Source organism: Leopardus geoffroyi, chromosome C3 (assembly GCF_018350155.1).
Source record: "Leopardus geoffroyi isolate Oge1 chromosome C3, O.geoffroyi_Oge1_pat1.0, whole genome shotgun sequence".
Classification (NCBI taxonomy): domain Eukaryota; kingdom Metazoa; phylum Chordata; class Mammalia; order Carnivora; family Felidae; genus Leopardus; species Leopardus geoffroyi.
Genome location: NC_059338.1, coordinates 151,488,723 through 151,512,470, shown reverse-complemented (window position 1 = coordinate 151,512,470; position 23,748 = coordinate 151,488,723). Strand labels below are relative to the sequence as shown.

The 23,748-nt window shown below is 36.9% G+C and overlaps 1 pseudogene; it reads left to right on the top strand.

Moving 5' to 3' along the window:
• LOC123586655 overlaps positions 1-23,748 on the top strand; it is a 58,000-nt pseudogene that overhangs the window by 12,969 nt on the left and 21,283 nt on the right.

Sequence of the window (23,748 nt, the reverse complement as noted above, 5' to 3'; positions counted from 1 at the left end):
GGTCATCTGAAGCTCTTTACCTCATGGCATTCACCACTGCTTTCAACAGCCTCCAACCTAATATCCTACCTATGCTGACTGTTCTCTTCAGCTCTCCAAGTCAAGTACAAACCAGTACCCAGACAGCCCCCAGAGAAGCCAACATATTGCAAGTTCCACTTTTTTCCTTTTTTTTTTTTTTTTTTTTTTTTGAGCAGCAGGCAAAAGTTTGTTAGAGTATAAGATTAGAAAGTAAGAGTAGTAGGAAAGCTGTCTTTACAGAGAGGGACATTCAAAAGTGAATGCCCCTTTTCCTTCTATCCTTAAGAGGAACTTGGAACTGAGTAGTTTATTCCCCACTACACCATGGTCCACCAGAGGTGGGATATGGCAAGGGCAAGCGAAAATGCCATGAAATTTCCTGGCATTTTGATTGAGGCTTTTTGTTGGCTAGGTATTTGCTTGATTACTGCCACATCTTAACTACTTTCTGGAGTTCTTACAAAGCCGTTGTGACCTGTATGTTGCTTTTTATTTAGTCTTTCCATGGGCAGTAGGGCTTGGAACTTCTTGTCTGCCATCTTGCTGACACCACTCCAGAATAATCCGCTTTTATGTTCCAATAAACTTTGTGGCCGTGCCCAAACGTCCAATCCCCATCTTCAATTGAAGATATTTCGGGATGATTCACTAGGCAGGGCTGATAATGACAGGACCCACTACCCAGAACTGCAAGTGTACAGGTACATTCTATGAAAAGAAGATTATGCTAACATTCAAAAATGTGAATTTAAACAGATAAAACCTTAAAATATAAACACTGAAAAACTTTATAAATATCTTCTCAAATATAGATTTATAATTGATATAGTGTTACCTCATTCATTTTTTTTTTGTTAAATAAAATACTGACAAGTACTAAATAAGCAATAAATATTTTCTCTTTCCCCTTTTACTCCACCGTCTTCCACGGAAATGTACTCTTTCCAACTCTTCTCCCTCCCACTATGTTAACCAAAATTTTACAATCTCAGCAATTTTACAATCTTCACTGAATGCTGAAGATTCATTCTATTAATTATATTCAATAGATGGTAACATAGCATGAACATATTAAAATATCCGTGCACTTCAAATATTGGTGTATGATAGTCTTTAATGACTAAATTACAGTAGACTTATGTAATGCTCTTGATTAAATGTATGCAAAACGTTCTGACCTTGAAATTATACTAAATAATGATTGGCACAATTTACTACCGAGCATAACCAAGAACAGTGTAAAATATACTCTGAATTATTCTTATCATACCTGGGAAAATTAGAGCATTATATTTTTCATGGCACTTACAAAAATCAATAAAGTTTAGTTCTGCTATTTCTGATAAAGTGTCCTTATCTTAGAATCACCAAAGGGGTCAAATTGGGTCAAAGCCCTTTCTACCTTCGTCTGTGGAAGCTAGACCCTGCTGGACTCTTCAAGTTCCTTCGGTGTACAAAACAAGTTTGGAGATAACACAATGTTTCTTTGCAAACTATGCAAGAGTTTTTGGAGACAAAACAATTGCGGGATTGAAGACTTATTACAAATGTGAAGCTTATTTGTAGCATCTGCATATTAATGAATCTTATGGCCTTTATACCACGGTTCTTTTAGTTGCAGTCTGTCACAAAATGGAGAATCTTTAGAGCCCCTTCAGGAACGATACGAGATCCTTAAAAATCAGGACAATAAAGTTAAGCAGGACATCTGGGAACATGAAGAATGTGACAATGTGATCAAAATATGCTCTGTCAAAATGAGAACATTGAAGAAGGATTTCTAATGGCTCCCTAAACAGACCTATTGGGTGACATAAAGTTGAAATACCAAAGTGGAAATGAAAATTATTTTCACCCTAACACTGCCATAGCATTTATCTTATTGCCTTTTGGTTTCACATTTTTGTTTCCTTAATAGGATCACGAGCAATTTGAGGACAATTTCTGCCTGTTCTTTTTTACTTTTATTGTGTGTGTGTGTGTGTGTGTGTGTGTGTGTGCCACAGCCCATTGTGTAATGTCTGACACATAATGGACATTCAGTCAGTATTTGTTGAGTGAGTAAAGGAAGGTTAATGTTCTGCCAGCAACATTTTCTATGGGGGTAACAAGCACTGGCCAATTAGAAATTAGAAGGCATTTATAAGTATATGATGAGAGAGAATCAATAGATTTCAAAATATTCTTTTGAGTCTTCTAGGCTACTAATTGACTGAATGTTCCAAAATCATATGATAGAAATTACTGAAATGGGCCCCAGGACTTAGGGACCACTTTTTGGAACTGATGGGATTGTACCTTGGATGTTAGACCCAAAATGAAAATATCAGAATTTGACTCTTCACAGAAAGTATAAACAATTCTAAATATTAATATACTTAAATAATATATACAAATGCTGATTAGCTATATTTAAGTTTTTCTTATTTGCTATTTCCCATAATGTTTGATTTGACCAATTATGATAAAAATACAGATGGATGATGATAATGATGATGATGATGATGATATTTGTGGTGATTTACACACATGGGATCTACTTTGATAATATGCAAACAACTACTACAATGTAATATGTAATACAGGCATAATTTCCCTTAATCTTATTGAACAGATAGATTATATTGAGTTTTCTATAGACATGTAGCAGTTTACTCATCTAAAGTTTGTAGAATATAAACCCAAAGAATAATGTTCTTTAGAAAATCAAAGAACAAAAAAGGCTTATACAGAATCAAAAAGGTTTAGAGAGATCCTTAGATCGGGGAATTTTCTCCAAAACACCCATAAGGATTTATTCCCCTTGTGAACATATCATTATCCATGATCTTGCCTTTATATAGTTTTGAGGCTTATGAACCTAAATTTAGAAAATATTTCAGGTTAGGACTAATTTTAATCTAATTTGTAAATCTGGTACAGTGAACCTACATGTGTATTTATTGATTTCACATGGATGTTTTACATAGCATGGACTCAAAGTCTCACTATGGTATAGTCCTTTTTTTCTCTCTCTCTCTAAAGAGAGGGATATGTTAGCTTGAGTTCCTCAGACGTGGACCCAGAGATAATAATCTGTGATTACAAAAGTTTCCAAGAAGAAATGAGTCAAGGAGGAAATGGGACAGAGAAGTGGGGAGACTACTGGTACTCTGTCAGAGACTCACAGGAAATTTGGAGTGTGCCCAACCTCCGAATTGTCCCGCCCAGGAATAAGGCATCTGGGGCACCTGTTATTGCAACCTGTCACTTACTAGTTAAACCTCATGCCTGTAAGGATGCAAATTCCCAAGTAAATTTTGTTCTCCATTCACACAGCTGATGAAGCCTCTCATTCCCCTTGGGTAGCGTTCCAGAAAGAACGAGTTACAGGTACTCGCTGCTGGAAGCAAACTCTCACAGAAGCTTTGGGGGTGCACAAAATGCTCAAAAGGAAGCCAAGTGGTTCTGGGAAGAGCACCCATATGGTTGTCTCATACACATAGACATGTATGGGAAGCTAAATCATGATTGTAAAGTTTTGTGAAAGCAAACCAGTAACAAACTTGACTGACAGACTGGATCATTTCATGTTTTCAGATAAAATAATCTGGTACATCAGTAATTACAGGAAACATGGTCTATCCCATAAGGAAAGAAGCTAGTCAGCAAAGTTTTGCCTGTCCTCAAAAAGTGTGCATTTTGCCTTCATGATTACATATACTTTTTCTTTCTTCTTTTCTTTCTCCCTTACTTCCTTTCTTTCTCTTTCTCTTTCCTTCCTTTCTTTTTCTTTCCTTTCTTCCTTTCTTTATTTTTTCTAAATTTCTTACCTTTTATTTTGATTTTTTTTTTTTTTACAAATAATCAGTCCCCCTTCAGAATACCTTGTTCTTTCTTTGGAAATGTCAATAATCTTAAACAGAATACACAAAGATTATCAGGCCAGCGTAATTACAGTAATCTTAACCAGAATATATAACGATTATCAGGCCAGCAACTTATTCTATAATTTTGACATACTAGTGTCAGTTTGCAACCCTTTCAGAAGCTTCTTTGGTGTAATCTCAAACCAGCCAACATAAGGACAAGGCAGGTACAGGCTGAGTAAAGAAGCAGCTGCTCCAGGTTTATAGGTGGAAGTTTTAATAAACCAAGAAAACTTACACATCAGGCTTGTCTTGGGGGGCAGCTAGATAAATAGATCCCCACACTTGCCCTCAGCACCTCGGGTTTATAAAGAGGCCTTAGTTTTAGTCAGGTACACCATGCAGGTGTGTTCAACATCTCAAGGCTCTGTCCCAGAGCAGCTTCTGAGAGAGGGAAAGACAAGTGGAACCCACATTGCAAGGACAGGGAAGGGGTGGAGAACCTCTGAGTTCCCTGGGGGCAGCCCAAAGATCAATCACCTCTCTTCGATGACATTGCCCAACAATTACCACAATGCTTTTATGTTTAAAATGTAATTTTTAGGAGACAAAATTGTTTCCAAGTTATTGGTAGAGGTTTGCTGAAGGGTTGAAGTGCTAACAACGTACACTGACACTACATGAAGTTACTAAAGCTGATTTAGTTATTTTACTTTGATCAGAGCAAAATAAACAAACAACAACTATAGACGGTATGAAACTTTTAATCCATTTTGTCATAACATACCTAATGTTACATTAATAGACACTTCTACAAAAATAAATTTAAAAAAACAGATAGATGCTTCCAGTTTGGATTTTCTCATTTTTAATGGGGTGGTCCTAGATATGATGGCATTATCTTTCTTCCCACTGTAAACAACGAAAACACTGGGTGAAATACACATTCAAACTTTTTCCACATATCAGACCAGACACACACACACACACACACACACACACACAGGACTGTGAGCTATAAGTAAGAGAAAGAAAGGGAACCCACAGCAGTGCTTACTCACTCTCAGAGGCTGCTCTGGACCATGGGACAGAGCAGGAAGATTCAGGGGCAACCCCAAGCAGAGAGGCAAGGCCTCTCTGAGTCCAGGACTGTTAGGGGAGGAGTCAGGGGAGGACCAGGTGGATGGGATTTGAGTGCTGGAGTTATAAAGAGGAAGGGACCCTGCAAACAAGCTCAAAAATCTGCATAAAGGAGCCCTAACGTGTATGGGGTAATACCGAATCCCACATGCACAGAATGAAACAGCACATGACTGGCAATAAAGGGAAAGGAAGTATAATAATTCCATCAGCTTGCACGACATGGGGAAAGTGTTCTGATCAGCAAGGTTAAGACTCCTTGTCAAACCCCCTGGGTATTCACCCCAGAATTGTAGTGCAGGGCCAAACTTCCATACTGTGCTGAAAAGCAAGACTTAGACTTTTTAGTTTGCTCTCACTTTCTTAATAAGCCCTAAGACATAAAGTCCATGTTACCAATCACTTGCAATTTATACTAGCATTTTGGCCATTAACATACCTTTTTTACTATTCTAATTTTTTTTATTTAATGTTATCCCATTATCAGACCACATTGCATTCTCTGAATACACTAGAGTAATCCTATTTTCATTTTGCCTTTCTACTGAGTTGTTTTTTTTTAATGAAACATACCTATATATTTGTCCCTCTTTTATTTAGTCTACTTCTTATTTGTTTGTCATCAAATTACTGAGTAGTTTTTTTTCTTAACAGAGCCTCATTTATTTATAATAATAATAAATGATATATTGTTATTATGAACACATATTGTAATAAAAGTCAATGAGCCGGATTATCTTTATAATAGTCTTGACCAAAACACTTCCTTTCTGTTATATTTCACAATGGACATGAATCTCACTATTATATATGAATTCTTTCCTTAGTACTAAAAATTGCTGGTGTATTCATTACATACACAGTGTTTTTCCTTGTCTCATTGCCTGGGAAACAATATAATTATGGAAAATATTGTGTTTGCCTGTGCATAATATTTCCCAAATGAGAGATAAATGCCTAGATTTCTGCCATGATACGAGTATGTTCTGTCTGAAATATTTTCATATTCATTGAGTATTATGCACAAAGAGTAGGGTATGTATGAATATAAATGTTATATGCTTTCCTCTAAATGTAATTAGTTCCACAAAGAATATAGCTCTTTATTTAAAAATATAAAAAGTGGGAAGGGACCATGGAAAGTTTTTTGCATCTCTCCTCCCTGAAATGCAGCCAGATCAACACCAAATCATCTTGCACACATAGAAAACTGATTTGAGGATAACACAACAATCTGCCCAATTTAAACCACAGAACTCAGCAGGCGAAGTCCCAGTGGACTCCAGAGAACAACCACATTTGCTGGTGTTGGAACAAGGACATTAAGAGTCAAGCCTGGTGTCAGATGTGTGTTGTGAGTTACCATAATCCCTGAAATGCTGCTGCTACATGATCACACAAACTTTTTCTGGGGTGGGCTGGCATCTGGGCATTGCTCAGTGAGACCATTCCCGAGAGGGTCTGAGCAGGTCAAAGCCCCAGTCCCTCAGAAGTGAGGGCTTGTGAAAGAGCCCCATCTGAAATAAAACTCAGGAGGGAGGTGCTGCCTCTCCGCCTGATGGCTTGGTCACAGACTGTGTAGAAGCAGGGAGTGGGCAGAAGACTGAGACAAAGGAGGGGTGCTTGGATACCAGTGGGGGAGAGCACAGAGTTCTGAAACTAGAGTCTGGGTAGCTGTGTGATGCCATTTTCACCCCTCCTGCACATGTGCATACATGCCTACACACACCAGAACAATCCACCCCAGTAAGCTAAGCAGTGCCATCTAGTGGAGAATGGAACCATTACACTAAGCCCCACCCAACTGGGCCAACTGCACTCTTGAGGAACACCACAAGTCTCTCCCCCTGCTTAGTTTACAGACTATAAAGTGCTTCATAGATTGACTTTTAGGGGAAACTGGATGTAATTTCAGTAGGATTTCATTCTGTTAGCTTGTACATCTATTGATTTTTTCCTTTTCCTTTTCCTTTTTTTTTCTTATTCTTGAATGCAGAAAGAGAAAAAAAATATTTTTATATTCCATTTTTTAATTTTTTAATATTTATTTACTTTTCAGAGAGAGCAAGCAGAGGAGGAACAGAGAGAGATAGAGACTCAGAATCTGAAGCAGGCTCAGGCTCTGAGCTGTCAGCACATATCCCGATGTAGGGCTCGAACCCATGAACCGCGAGATCATGACCTGAGCTGAAGTCGGACACTTAACTGACTGAGCCACCCAGGTGCCCCCTTATTTTCTGTTTTTATAAGAAAGAGTTTTCTTTGTTTTTTTCTACTGTATTTTCCACTTTTTTGTAAATGTTTTAAATTCTATTTTACTTTCATAGTTTCATTTTATTCTATTTTATGGTATTCATTTTTTCAAATTTGCAAAAGTTTTCCTTTTTTTCTTTCACTTTTTTCTCTATTCTATCAAGCTTCTTCCAACAACCAGACCAAAACACATCTAGAGGTTAGAACCCTTAATTTGATTTTTTGTATTGTTTTTAAGTTTTTAATTTTTATATTTTTTACGTTATTAATTCCTTTTCTTCCTTCAAAGTGACAAAACAAAGGATTCACCTCAAAAGAAAGAACAGGAATAAATGACATCCAGGGACTTAATCAACACAGATAAAAGCAAGATGTTTGAACCAGAATTTAGAATTATGATAATAAGAATACTAGCTGGGGTTTAATATAGATTAGAATCCCTTTCTGTGGAGATAAAGAAGTAAAAGCTAGTCAGGATGAAATTTAAAGCTATAACTGAGCTTCAATCTCAAATGGATGCCATGGCAGCAAGGATGGATGGGGCAGAGCAGAGAATCAGCGATATAGAGGACAAAATTATGGAGAATAATGAAGCAGAAAAAAAGAGGGAGACTAAAGCAAAAGAGTACAATATAAGAACTAGAGAACTCAGTGACTCATTAAAAAGGGGAAAAAAAAACATCCAAATCATAGGGTTCCAGAAGACAAAGAAAGAGAAAAAGGGATAGAAGGTTTATGTGAGCAAATCATAGTGGAAAACTTTCCTGACCTGAGGCAAGACACAGATATCAAAATCCAGGAAGCACAGAGAACTCCCATTAGATTCAACAAAAATTGGCCATTAACAAGACATATCATAGTCAAATTCACAAAATACTCAGGCAAGGAAAGAATCATGAAAGCAGCAAGGGACAAAAGTCCTTAACCTACAAGGGAAGAAATATCAGGTTCACAGCAGACCTATCCACAGAACTTGAAAAGCCAGAAAGGAGTGGCAGAATATATTCAATGTGCTGAATCAGAAAAATATGCAGCCAAGAATTCTTTATCCAGCAAGACTGTCATTCAAAATAGAAGGAGTGATGGAAAGTTTCCCAGACAAACAAAAACTAAACCAGCCTCACAAAAAAATGTTAAGGGGGACTCTCTGAGGGGAGAAAAGACAAAAACAAAACAAAACAACAAAAAGACCAAAAGCAACAAAGACTAGAAAGGACCAGAGAACACCATGAGAAACTCCATCTCTACAGGCAACATAATGTCAATAAATTCAGATATTTCAGTATTCACTCAATAGACTAATTGTTTAAATAAAAAGACATAGGGTAAGAGAATGGATAAGAAAACAAGATCCATCTATATGCTGTTTACAAGAGACCCATTTTAGACCTAAAAATGCTTTCAGATTGAAAGGAAGGGGATGGAGAACCATCTATCATGCTAATAGTTATCAAACAACAACAACTACAACTACAACAAAAAAACCCAGAGTGGCCATACTTATACCAGACAAAATAGTTTTATTTTAAAGCTAGATTTTAAAATAAAGACTGTAACAAAAGATGAAGAAACACATTATATCATAACTAAAGGGTCTATCCACCAAGAGTATCTAACAACTGTAAACATTTACGCTCCAAACATGAGGCACCCAAATATGTAAACCAATCACAAAGATACAGAAACTCATTGATAATAATACCATAATAGTAGGGGATTTCACCACCCCACTTACAACAATGGATGGATCATTTAAACAGAAAATCAACAAGGAAACAATGGCTTTGAATGATGCTCTGGACTGGATGGACTTGACAGATATATTAAGAACATTTCATCCTAAAGCAGCAGAATATACATTTTTCCCAAGTGCACATGGAACATTCTCCACAATAGATCACATACTGGGACACAAATCAGCCCTAAACAAGTAAAAATAGATTGAGGTCCTATCTTGCATATTTTTAGACCACTACACTATGAAACTTGAAATCAACCACATGAAAAAATTTGGAAAGATAACAAGTACTTGGAGACTAAAGAACATCCACTAAGGAATGAATGGGCTAACCAAGAAGTTAAAGATGAAATTAAAAAGGACATGGAAGCCAACAAAAATGACCATAACTCAAAACCTCCGGGATGCAGCAAAGGCGGTAATAAGAGCAATCCAGGTCTTCCTAAAGAAGGAAGAAAGATCTCAGATACACAAATTAAACTTACACCTTAAAGAGCTGGAAAAAGAACAGCAAATAAAACCCCAAACCAGCAGAAGACAGAAAATAATAAAGATTAGAGCAGAAATCAATGATATCAAGACCAAACCAAACCAAACCAAACAAAACAAAACAGTAGAACAGATCAATGAAACCAGGTACTTGTTCTTTGAAAGAATTAACAAAATCGATAAACCCTAGCCAGTTTGATCAAAAAGAAAAAGGAAAGGACCCAAATAAATAAAATCAAGAATGAAAGAGGAGAGATCACAACCAACACAGCAGAAATAAAAACAATAATAGGAGAATATTATGAGTAATTATATGCCAATAAAATTGTCAATCTGGGAGAAATGGGAAAATTCTTAGAAACATATAAACTACCAAAACTGAAGCAGGAAAAACAGAAAATTTGGACAAACCCATAACCAGTAAAGAAATCGAATCAGTAATCAAACTCTCCCAAAAAAAAACAAGATACCAGGTCCAGATGGCTTTCCATGGGGAATTACACCAAATATTTAAAGAAGAACAGCTTTTGAAGCCATTCCAAAAAATAGAAATGGAAGGAAAACTTCCAGAATCATTCTAAGAAGGCAGCATTGCCTTGATTCCAAAACCAGACAAAGACCCCACTAAAACGGAGAACTATAGAACAATTTTGTTGATGAACATGGAATGCAAAAATCCTCAACAAGATACTAGCCAACTGGATCCAATAATACATTAACAGAATTACTCACCATGAACAAGTGGGATTTATACCTGGGATGCAGGGCAGTTCAATATCCACAAAACAATCAATGTGATACATCACATCAACAAAAGAAAGGATAAGAACCACATGATCCCTTCAATACATTTAGAGAAAGCATTTGACAAAATACAGCATCCTTTCTTGATAAGAACTGTCAAAAATGTAGGGACAGAAGGATAGTACCTCAAGATCATAAAAACCATATATGAAAGACCTACCACTAATATCAGCCTCAATGGAGAAAAACTGAGATTTTTCCCGAAAGGTCAGGAACACGACAGGGATGTCCTCTCTCGCCACTGTTATTCGACATAACATTGGAAGTCTTAGCCTCAGTAGTCAGAGAACACAAAGGAATAAAAGGCATCCAAATTGGCAAGGAAGAAGTCCAACTTTCACTCTTCGCAGATGACATGATACTCTATATGGAAAACCCAAAAGATTCCACCAAAAACCAGCTAGAACTGATCCATGAATTCAGCAAAGTTGCAAGATATAAAATCAAAGGACAGAAATAAGTTGCATTCCTATACACCAATAATGAAGCAACAGAAAGAGAAATCAAGGAGTCAATCCCATTTACAATTGCAACAAAAACCGTAAAATACCTAGGAATAAACCTAATCAAAGAGGTGAAAAATCTATACGCTGAAAACTATAGAAAGCTTATGATAGAAATTGAAGAAGACAAAAAAAGGTAAAATATTCCATTCTCCTGAATTCCAAAAACAAATATTGTTAAAATGGTGACACTACCCAAAACAATCTACATATTCAATGCAATCCCTATGAAAATAACACCAGAATTCTTCAGGGAGCTAGAATAAACAATCCTAAAATTTGTATGGAACCATAGAAGACCCTGAATGGCCAAAACAATCCTCAAAAAGAAAACCAAAGCTGGAAGCATCATAAATCCCAGACTTCAAGCTGTATTACAAAGCTGTAATCATCAAGACACTATTGTACGGGCACAAAAACAGATACTCAGATCAGTGGAAGAGAATAGAGAAACCAGAAACGGACCCACAATCATATGGCAAACTTACCTTTGACAAAGTGGGACGGACATCCAATGGAATAAAGACAGTCTCTTCAGCAAATGGTGCTGCAAAAACAAGACAGCGAAATGCAGAAAAATAAACCTGGACCACTTTCTTACACCAGACACAAACATAAACTCAAAATGGATGAAAGACCTAAACGTAAGACAGGAAGCCATCAAAATCCTACAGGAGAAAGCAGGCAGAAACCTCTTTGACCTCAGCCACAGTAATTTCTTACTCAACATGTCTCTGGAGGCAAGGGAAACTAAAGCAAAAATGAACTAGGGACATCATCAAAATAAAAAGCTTCTGCACAGCTACGGAAACAATCAGCGAAACTAAAAGGCAACCCACAGAATGGGAGATGATGTTTACAAATGGCATATCAAATAAAGGGTTAGTATCCAAAATGTACAAAGAACTTATCACACTCAACACCCGAAAAACAAATAATCCAGTGAAGAAACGGGCAAAAGACATGAATAGACACTTCTCTAGAGACATCCAGATGGCCAACCGACACATGAAAAACTGCTCAACATCACTCATCATCAGGGAAATACAAATCAAAACCACAGTTAAATACCACCTTACACCTGTCAGAATGGCTAACATTAACAATTCAGTCAACAACAGATGTTGGCAAGGATGTGGAGAAAGAGGATCTCTTTTGCACTGTTGGTGGGAATGCAAACTGGGGCAGCCACTCTGGGAAACAGTATGGAGGTTCCTCAAAAAATTAAAAAGAGAACTACCCTATGACCCAGAATTTGCACTACTAGGTATTTACCAAGGGATACAGGTATGCTGTTTCAAAGGGACATATGCACCCCAATGTTTATAGCAGCACTATTGACATTAGCCAAAGTATGGAAAGATCCCAAATGTCCATCAATGGATGAATGGATAAAGAAGATGCATTTCACACACATAGGAGTATTGCTCGGCAATCAAAAATAATGAAATCTTGCCATTTGCAACTACGTGGATGGAACTGGAGGGTATTATGCTAAGCGAACTTAGCTAGTCAAAGCAAGACAAATATCATATGGCTTCATTCATATGAGGAATTTAAGATACAAAACAGATGAACACAAGGGAAGGGAAGCAAAAATAATATAAAAACAAGGAGGGGAACAAAACAGAAGAGACTCTTAAATACAGAGAACAAACAGGGTTGCTGGAGGGGTTGTTGGGGGGGTGGGCTAAATGGGTAAGGGGCGTCAGAGAGGACACTTGTTGGGATGAGCGCTGGGTGTCACACATAGGGGATGAGTCACTGGAATCTACTCCTGAAATCATTATAGCACTAGGTGCTAACTAACTTGGATGTAAATTAAAAAATAAATAAGTAGATTTAAAAAAATTGAGCATGTAAGTCACCCAGACAGGAGGTGTCAGGTGAAATCCTTCCTTGTGACAACAGCAGGTCATGTTTTTCTTCTGATATTAAGGAGAAGCAAACTTGCTCACGACGGACCATATGGTGCAGCCACTTGACTTGCCTAGGAAAGAACAGAGTTCCTTCAGAAGAACAGGCACAACAAACCCACTCAGAAGAGCCAGATGAAGGCCCAAGTACCAGGTGAATGCAGATTCCCTTCCGCTGGGCTTCCTTGGAAACACCTGATGAAAAACAATTTTGGAAAGCCCTGTATGATTTATTTACTTTCTTGGACCAGGGTTGTCATATGGCGGTTCCCAATATCTTTCAAATTTATAGCAGTCACTTAGAATATTAGTTAATGGACAATTCATGTATTCTCAGCATTCTTATTTTAATTGCTGAAGAAAAATGCCCTAGTATTGTAAAGTTGTGAAGTTTTACCCAATTTGAATATAAGATTTAATCCAAAGTTAATCCTAACATTCCTAGCTTCTTAATATGACAAAATCTAAAAATTTATAACATAGAGTACATCTTTATTAATACAACCTTTAGGAATACAACCTTGATCAAAGCTCTGATCAAAATTATACATAGTATACTTGGAAATTTAATTAATATTCAAGCCTCTGATACCTTATGTATATCATCTGATTAATATATATAAATAAACAGGATCTACATGGGAAACATTGTATAATGTATTAAAAATTGTCTCCTGGCTAAACTCAGGATTTTCACAAATGTGACCATAATACTATAGACGCACAGCAAAGCGTGTACGTTACTTTACTGCAGGTAAACAGTCAGTGAAATATTATGTGTGACTCCTCAGAGCAGAGACGCAACAAAATCCTGCAACATGGAAAAGTTTTGGAGACCCACAAAGCCCAGCTAACACGGCGAGAGGTTCTTGGTCTCAGTCATCTATGAGAATAATATGGGATCTTGTCAGTTGTTCTGGTTTGTCTTTTGCAAGAGTATTTTTTATATTCCTGTCACTGACAACTGTTCTAGAGAAACTGGCTAGTCCTTGTTAAGCTGCGAGGGGAGCCCAGAATATTCTAAGCATGAGGTGTCCCAATCACATTACCCTCCCTGCCAACCCAGGCCCAGGCCCAGGCTCATCTAAGGCTAGTCTTGATTAAACAATAATTAAAACATTGGATCCAATAGTGGTACCAGAAAGGCATCAGAAAAGAGAAAGGATGGGGATGTGCGAGGAAGTGACCTTCCTGCCATGTTTCCACAGCTGGACCCAAGCCTTTACTTGCTCTAGTAAAAGAGAAAGCCACTGTCTTCTCCTTGGATCATTTAGCAAACATCCATACTGGAACCGGGATGGAGACTCATGAACACTCTGCTTTCTTTTCCCCAATCTTCATGTTAGAAAATATTTGAAAGATATTTTATGTCAGTCAACAGAATTTGATTAGAACAAAAGAGTAAGCTACCTATGAAATGCGGAGATGTCATTGTATTTTTAGATGCTATAAAACTGGTTCTCCAATTGGTTTCTCTTAAACACCACCATCTAAAGCATTCCAGATTTAAATGTTATAATAAGAAGAAAAGGGCTAATAGGAATTAGAAATATAAAATAAACAGGGTTTATTGAAGGACAACATGGAGGCTATGTTGTCTTTAAAAACATTTTGATGGGGCGCCTGGGTGGCGCAGTCTGTTAAGCGTCTGACTCTTAATTTGGACTCAGGGCATGAGCCCTGCGTGGGGCTCCCTGCTGACAGTGCGGAGCCTTCTTGGGATTCTGTCTTCCTCTCTCTCTTCCCCTCTCTGCTCTCTCTTTCTGTCAAAAATAAATAAATAAATTTTAATACAAAAATAATAAAAATAATAAATAATGGATACTCTTGAGTATCCATTACATACTAAATACAAAAAATACAATATCTTCCTCCTCCCTAAAAGCTTACATATTAAGTCAGTAATTTCTCCTCAACTTCTTGAGAAGCTTATTTAGCCTAATGATGAAGAAACTGTAAGTATGTGAAACAAAATTACTGCTGTTCGTGTCATTCAATTATTCTTAGATAAGCAGGTATCTTTAAAGGTCCTGGCTGAGTGTAAGTGAATGTACAGATACTTTTATTCTAAATGTCAGTAATCTTGATGGGTTCATGCTGTCAATGCAAGTTAATTACTGTCTTAAGAAGTGATATTCAGGCAGAGAGTTCTATGAGCCTCCTCATAAAATTGAACTATATTTCCTCATAAATTTTACAAAGCACTTGGAAATAAATCCACACTTTAGGAGAAGATAATATCTCTGACGTGCAGCAATTTAGGAAAATGAAAATATCACATTGAAACATTATGATAAGGAAGTGTGGAAGGAAAGTTTAGGAAACATCATTACTTATGGAATGTATATTTGTTTCCTCTTGCTGTACAGAAATGTTTAGAGTATTATTTTAATTATATTTCGGTCTTCATAATAATTTTGAGATAGGTTCTGAAGGTCTGAAAAAAGATGAGTCGGGAAAGAAAACTGCCACTGAAAACATTTCAGGTAAGAAGTTTGGCTGTATGCAAATTGAGATTCAAGAAAATCCACAGCTGTATTGCAAAAATAAATGTTGGGTTTTGGCTTTATTAAATTAAACTATAATATGATGCAGAAAAGTGCACAAAATGTAAATGTCCAGCTCAATGAATAATTATCACCAAGGAATAATCTCTACCGTGAAGCCAGGTGGAATATTGGCCACTGCCCAGAATCTCAAATCATGCTCCCTCCCAGTGTTCAGCCCCTCACTTCTCAAGGAGAACACTTTCCCTTCTGACGTGCAGCAGTTTAGGTTGATTGTGCTTATTTTGAAGTTACATTAAATGGAATTATCAATGTATATGCTTTTGCGTCTGCCTTCTTTCATTCAGTATTGTGTTCCTGAGTGTCTCCCATTTGGATGCATATAAGGGGAGGGTTTGCACTTTCACAGAGGCACAGGCAGAGTATTCCCATGTATGTTAAGAACCACAGTTCTATAAGTCCGTATACGTAGGCATTCTGCTCCGATGTTGACCTTTGCATCGTCTCTGCACTTGGGTTTTTATCAACAATTCAACAATAATTATTATGCGTATTTCTGATGTATATATGTATGTATTTTTGTTGAGCATATTAATTGAATCATAACTGTTGGTTTTCTTACAGTGAGTCTTCCACAAGCAAAGTATATTTTGCTCTATTTTGCCCATTCTTTTAGGTTCATACTAGGAAATCATTAAGGCTTTTATATGCTTTCTCCAATGTGTCATAACATTGAATACCTTTTTTTAAATAAACAATTTAATGTGCTATTTTTGAATTTCCTAATCAAGTTTTTTCTGCCATTTTTAAGTGAATATCCTGTTTTTCTAACTACTTTGTAGAATTTCTTGTAAATAAATCATAGTCTATGTATGAGACTTCTGTTGTCTATTTGTATCATAAATATCTTCTTCTAGCCCTAGTGGACCTCGGATATGCTATCTCCCACAGTGGAAGAAATGTATTTGCATACCATGCCAGGTGGGTTTAGCACAGGCTTTTCAAAAATTATAGTTGTAAAATTTGCCGATATTAGCCTGGTGAACCTGAATATAATTATCAGTTTTCAGTATTATACATAACATCATATGTGAGGATACATTTATAAACTAGTTTATGGGAAGTTTGAAAACAAAACTAATTTTCAACAAGCCATTGCAAATATATAAGGATAAGATATGAAAATCTAAGAAGCAGTTGGAATGGATGAGATATTAGGAAATGGGAATAAAGAACCTTTTTCTAAGTAAAAAGCCATTATTGGATCCCAGCAATTGGATCTATAACTGGCCACAACCAAAGTCATGGCAAGATAGGTTGGAAATATTTTCAGTACTGTCCTTAGAGATGTTCTGTATAAGCCCAGAATTTTCTCTGTCTTCTGAGAAATACATTTCAGTTTGGCCAAATAAATGTTCTGCACTGGCAGAAGGCTAGACTATGGAAGAAGGACAACATCAGAGTATCATCACATACATCAGTTTACATAACTCTAGACACCAAAGACTTCATAACATGTACAACCATCTTCCTTACTGTTGCCAAAGTGCTTCTGTAAAGTTACTCAGAAGACAGAAGTAAAGTCATTTACGTCACTCCGGTGACTGGGGGAAACTGGCTTTATTCTCATGTTGATTTCTTTGTACCTATGTAGAATATATTCAGTTTGTATTGGAAACAGAATATCAATAAAGACATACAAGTGCTTTAATGCAATTTAAACCTAAGAGAAATAACATGCTGTCAGTAATTACATAATTCAAGAAACAAAAGCTACACAACAGTAAACTTAAAAACAGAAATCTTAATAAACCACAGAAAATCAAAACAATGTTAACATTTAATTACTGTGAACGCCTTTAAAATTTCTAGTATTCTAATTTCTTTCGGAAGAATGACTTAAAAGTTCAATGCATAATCAATAAAGCATTTATTTTTCTTTAAGAATGAATAGTGCTCAAAAATAAACAATCCCTTAATTTACTAAGCAGTTAGTAGTATTTAGTGGTAATACACATAAAAGCAGTCGTAAGAGTTGAGGTAGCAGCAATCATCATTTCAGAGGTCTGGCCGGTTTCTGTGCCATTGAGTGGACACAGGTAAGTTAGACTGGAGGCTACTGACCTCCAGACCAAGCATTTTCATTTCTGTGTGAACTCCGTATTATCTCTAACTCTACAATTGAAAGCATATTTAATTCTGGAATTTGAATTCTGGAAACAACATAGACAAATAGAAACTTGGCCGACCTCCGGTGCATCATTTCTTACCCGGGCAAATATGTAAATTACTCTGGCTTGGGTAACATACTTGACATAATAATTTGGAGCAGGGAATCAAGATTGACAATAAATTGCTTAAACATTATTAGAACTGGGGCGCCTGGGTGGCTCAGTCGATTAAGCGTCTGACTTTGGCTCAGCTCATGATCTCACTGTTTGTGGGTTCGAGACCCCGCGCCAGGCTCTGTGCTGACAGCTCGGAGCCTGGAGCCTGCTTCGGATTCTGTGTCTCCCTCTCTCTCTGTCCCTCCTCTACTCATGCTCTGTCTCTCGAAAATGAATAAATGTGGGGAAAAAAAAATATATATATATATAAAAGGGAAAAAAATAAATGGTATATAGATGGAAAGAAAGATATCAGGTCATGATCCCACGGTTTGAAGGCTCGAGCCCCACATCGAGCTCTGTGCTGACAGCTCGGAGCCTGGAGCCTGCTTCAGATTCTGTGTCTTGCTCTCCCTCTGCCCCTCCCCTGCTCATGCACGGTCTTTCTCTGTCTCTCAAAAATAAATAAATGTAAAAAAAAATTTTTAGAAATAATATTTTTTTGCTACAAATGTATTCTCCTATTTAATTCTACCCACCAACTGTGTATAAAATACAAATATAGAGAAGTAGAATTTTTAGGGTATACATAAAGAAGAAATGATTTAAAACTAAAAAATAGAATATTTGAGAATTTATGCAAGAAAAATATCAGTAATGGGTAATTGCTCTTGTTAGAATAAAATTTAGACTAAATGCAGTAACAGAAGTATTAACTGAACAAGAAGAAAAGAGACGTATTTTAGGCTGTCTGGTATAAATCAGAAAAAAATGGAAATTTCTATCCTCGAAGAATTGTGCAGATTAGAAATAAAAAGTAAAGTATAAATTTTTTACCGTGAGGAGGATGTTTTTCAGGTTTGGACTGGAGAAAATGTATTTTGGAGCTTAAGGAAATAAACAAAAAACCTTAGGTTTTGAAAATTACAAAAAGAACAAGTTGGGAAGAATTCATAAAAAGTCAGTTATTGAATCATGGAAGTGATTAAAAATGAGGTATTATCTGTGGCAGGGCGTGTTACAATCCCACCCTAAGAAAAGAAGGACTCTGCCATCTTTAACCCCGTTAGCTTGTGAGTTCTTTTAACGCACTTATGCTATTCAAGTATATTGAGCAAACAGCATCATAAACAAAAAAAGAGGGGGAGGAGGAACAGGAAGAGGGAGGGAGGGTTCTTATCTTCCATTGGCTAACCTATGTCTTACTGCCTCACCTCCACCAAGTGAGTGACATTAGAAGATTGTAGATAAGGGTCACTTGGGTGGCTCAGTCCACTGAATGCATTCGACTTAGGCTCAGATCATTAGCTCACGTCTGGTGGGTTTGAGCCCTGCATCGGGGTCTGTGCTGACAGCTCAGAGCCTGAAGCCTGCTTCGGATTTTGTGTCTCCCTCTCTCTCTGCGCCTCCCCTGCTCATGCTCTGTCTCTCTCTCTCTCTCTCTCTCTCTCTCTCTCTCAAAAATAAATAAGCATTAAAAAAAAAAAGCGTGTAGATAAATGCAATTGACTCATTTACCCCTAAGAGACAAAGGAGCTGGGCTGTATTTACTGTTAGATCAACTACTGTTACTAAAGATAACAGATTCATTAAGCAAAATTATTACCTGGGTCATATATATTTTATGTATGCAAAGTAACTTTTCATTCATAGACTATTTTAAACAATAAATTCAAATATCTTAAAAGATCTTAAGTATGCATTGTTTCTTTTTTTTTTCCAAAAGAAAAAAAAATGTTATAATAATTTCTGTTTTCATACACAGACTGACCAGCAGCACAAGGCTGGCAACAAGCTGAGGCAATCCTAAAAAGAACTTTAAAAAATCCGTCTGGCATGTGACCCTCTTTCTCTTTTGACCACGGAGCTTCCTCAGAGCTGGACTTTATAGATGTAATATTAGAAACACCATCACCTTCTGTAACGTATTTTTAAGGACAGCTTCATGGAGCCTGATGGACTGAAATAATTTGCCCATATCCCAATTATTGTGCTTTCTCATAACACCAGAATTTCTGCACATAGGATGCTGCTGTAATGTTTTTTGTCACTTTGCAAGTTTGAGTTGCGAAAGTCAGTCTTGTACACCATTTTCCCTTCCTGTTGTCTCCATTTTGAGTAGTTTCTACAGTGTGAATGGTGGTTTCTGACTCTGGGAAACATGTTGAAGCGTATGTATTGCCGTATGATTAAAAGTTATTTGTATTAAAGTAATCAAAGATGGGGCGCCTGGGTGGCGCAGTCGGTTAAGCGTCCGACTTCAGCCAGGTCACGATCTCGCGGTCCGTGAGTTCGAGCCCTGCGTCGGGCTCTGGGCTGATGGCTCAGAGCCTGGAGCCTGTTCCTGATTCTGTGTCTCCCTCTCTCTCTGCCCCTCCCCCGTTCATGTTCTGTCTCTCTCTGTCCCAAAAATAAAATAAAGTAATCAAGGATCAAAAGAGCAAATGTAAAGTTTGCATCACTTTAGACACTTTGGAGGGGTACCCAGACATCTGTACTTGTGGCTAGCTGTATCTGGCCATGTTCCCAGGGCCCCAGTGGCTCTCCTGGACCCCAGGATGCTTTTAGGAGGACTCCAGAGGAAGAGGCTGAGAATGTCTGTTTGTCTGATTTCCACCTTCTTTCTTTTGCTTTCTACCTCCTTTATTGGTATCTTCTTAGCACATGCACCACCTCTAACACATAATTTTTCTCTCTCACAGCAACAAAAAAGGGAGAAATGATAAAACTAATTCACACTCAAATGCCAATGATAATTTATTAATATGAAGGCATAATATTAAAGAGTAAGTAATGAAATGCCACACATTTCCAGTACATTTTCTTCTTTGTAAGAAAATGTCCCAGTATAACCTTTTGAGGATTGTTTAATAAATGCAACTGACCTTAAGTGTTTAAGATATATAGATATAGATATAGATATAGATATAGATATAGATATAGATATAGATAGTATTATGCATTTCTATACTGACTCCATATTAATAAAAAAATGTGTTGTCCTCCATTGGGTAATAATAGCCATGTTACTTTTTGAGGGTGCCAGTTGTATTATTTATTTAATGCTCAACACAAAATTTTTAGCATTTTTTCTTATTATTACATTTTAAATATAAAAGAATTAAAGTACAAAGAAGTGTCTTCCTGCAGCTCATCAATCTTGAGTTTGTATGTTCCAGACTATATATTTAAATCTAGCTGTGTCTGATTCTGGAGCTTTGCTCTATCAATGTGTAATAATTGTGATAATAGATGAGAGTTTAAGGATAGTATGGGAATTAAAAAAAAGGATAGTATGGGAGTGTAAAGGGGAAAATAATTCAAATTTTAGTTTTCATGCTAATAGCTTCTTTAATTTCATAAAAGTTACATATATAAGCAGAAGATTAGCTCAACCAGCTTATCTTTGGAGGTTAAAATCCTGTCGAGGGCACTTAATTTCTTTATCCTCTTGAGAGATATAAACACAAATAGAGCTATTCACTATACACTTTTGGAAAAAATTTGAATCCATAATTCTGTCTGCTCTGCATACATTTGAGATCCTACGACTTCAATGTAAGACAAGGAGTTTGCCCCAATATCCTTGGTCGAATTTGGAAATCAGCTGAATGTCTTGGCAGCTGAAGCCTTATTTTATCCCCAAGGCTGTCAGCCACCCTGTAAAAGCCAAATTTACTTGTTTTTATTTTTGCACATTCACTCCAGAGTGAATTTTATTCTTTCTAAAGACAACCTGTTTGAATGGAAACGTAGCTCTCGTTAAAGATGGGAGAGGTTGCTCTAAGAGGTTTATTTTCCGTTAGAGTTTCTATCTACTGCCTCTGTGTATTCTTACTCTCAACAAAGTCATTTACTTGAAAGGGGTAATAGCTGTTTTCCAGACCTGAAGAAGGAGCAATACACATTTTTATCAGCACAGTGTGTATCTCTCTGTGCATGATTAATTGGGGGCTTCACCCATGGGCAAAATGATGTAGGAGATTTTGTCAACTCCTACCCATTTGATCCGATGAAGATCAACAAATGTATGTCTTTTAGTTCACGTTCCCTAAGTATCTGTTTGAACGAAAATCTCATACTTGGTCCCTGACAACTCTTTTCACCAACCGCCTTTGCACCCATTTTCTATGTACAAATTCAAAGTGTGTGTGATAGAGGCACTGACTTCAGAAGGCTAGACGTGCTGTTATAAGCCCAAGGGGTAACTCAACCTCCAAAAAAGAATAAGTATCTGAAGACTTCAAGCCCCAAAAGACTCTGATCTATGTACATATACTACTGAAATTTTATGAATATCTCTAGTCTACCTTGAGTAAAGAGAAACTACCTTAAGAGTTAACATTGTTTTGGGTATATTTTGAAAGACACTAAATGGATTGTTACCGTCATTTGGCATTTAAACTAACAATTTTCAAGTTGTTACATGGAAGAAATTTGGTCTTTCTTTCAGTATAATTTTTTAATGTTTACTTGTTTTTGAGAGAGAGGGAGAGACAGAGCATGAACGGGGAGGGCCAGAGAGAGGGGGAGACAGAATCCGAAGCAGGCTCCGGGTTCTGAGCTGTCAGCACAGAGTCTGACGTGGGGCTCAAACTCACGAACCGTGAGGCCATGACCTAAGCCAAAGTCAGACGTTCAACCAACTGAGCCTTGGTCTTTCTTTCAAATACAACTCATCAAGTAAAGGTGCCAATATTAAAAATTATATTAAATTATTTAAAGATTAATTAAATTTAATCTCAGAATTAAAATATTAAATTAATTAAAGGTATAACTAAATATTAATTAAAATTGCCAATTAAGAAAGAAGTAATTAATTATTCTATTAGTTATAATCAGATTTTTTTTTTAATTTTTTTTTTCAACGTTTATTTATTTTTGGGACAGAGAGAGACCGAGCATGAATGGGGGAGGGGCAGAGAGAGAGGGAGACACAGAATCGGAAACAGGCTCCAGGCTCTGAGCCATCAGCCCAGAGCCTGACGCGGGGCTCGAACTCCCGGACCGCGAGATCGTGACCTGGCTGAAGTCGGACGCTTAACCGACTGCGCCACCCAGGCGCCCCTATAATCAGATTTTGATGTAGCAAAATAGATATTAAGCATAAAATTTATATAATCTTTTCTCCAAACTTTATATTTCCTTTTTGGATAAATGAAAACTTTCTGCAATCTCACCAATTAAACAGTTCTCTAAATATTTCTTCTCATAACAAACTTTCTTTCAGAGTCTACATGTATCCCAACCTGATCAACTCAAAGCACTGAAATATTATTTATATGAATTGAGCAGTGCTTTTCAATACTTACTATTCATAAGATACTCTGGTAAGCATTTTCAAGGGAGGCAATGTTTAATATATGATGTCCAACCTTCAGGTAGTCTTGTGATCTAGTAAGCAAAATAAAAGAAATGTACATAAGAAACTCATGCTCAGCCTGTAAACTACGCATGATTAATTGTGCGGAAAGCTACAATGCCTTTCTTCAAACATCCTTTTTTCTATCATGCCTCTCCAATTTTACTGTCGCTTCTTCTTTAGGTCCCATTTGTGTACATTTATAGTTGTCACGTATACTTCCTTTCTCATGTTTCATCTCTCCAGCATTGGCACTCGGAATAGTTGTCCAATTAGAGCTACTTATCATAGATTCGTGGCGCTGAAAGTTGTGTTAACGCTCTCATTTAGAAACTGTTTCTTGCTCCTCTTTGTATTCACTCCAGCACTTACAACAGAAATTATCACGGGGTAGAAACAGTTCTTTTCATTTGCTGAATTGGGTGGCTGAGTTTCTTTTCTGCTCCAAAATGCTTTTCTTTGATCCTCCTTGTTTTCACAATGTTCTCAAAATTATGAGACTGAAGTTTAAGGCCCACTATTATATGTGTTCAATTGATTTATCAATCTGGACTGATATGACTTCACAGAACTACTCTGCTATTTCAACCAAATCATCGTCTTCGTTATCCCTAGAAGATACTATTTTCCTTTTATAGTCTTTGACCTTCTCCGCATGCTGTTAAATCTATTAAAACCTCACCTGTCCTTTAGCAGAAACAAAAAGGAATGTTTTGGGTATACACACACACACACACACACACACACACACACACACACTCATATACATACACATGATGGAATATTATTCAGCCATGAGAAAAAAGGGAAATCATACCATTAGCAACAACTAGATGGACC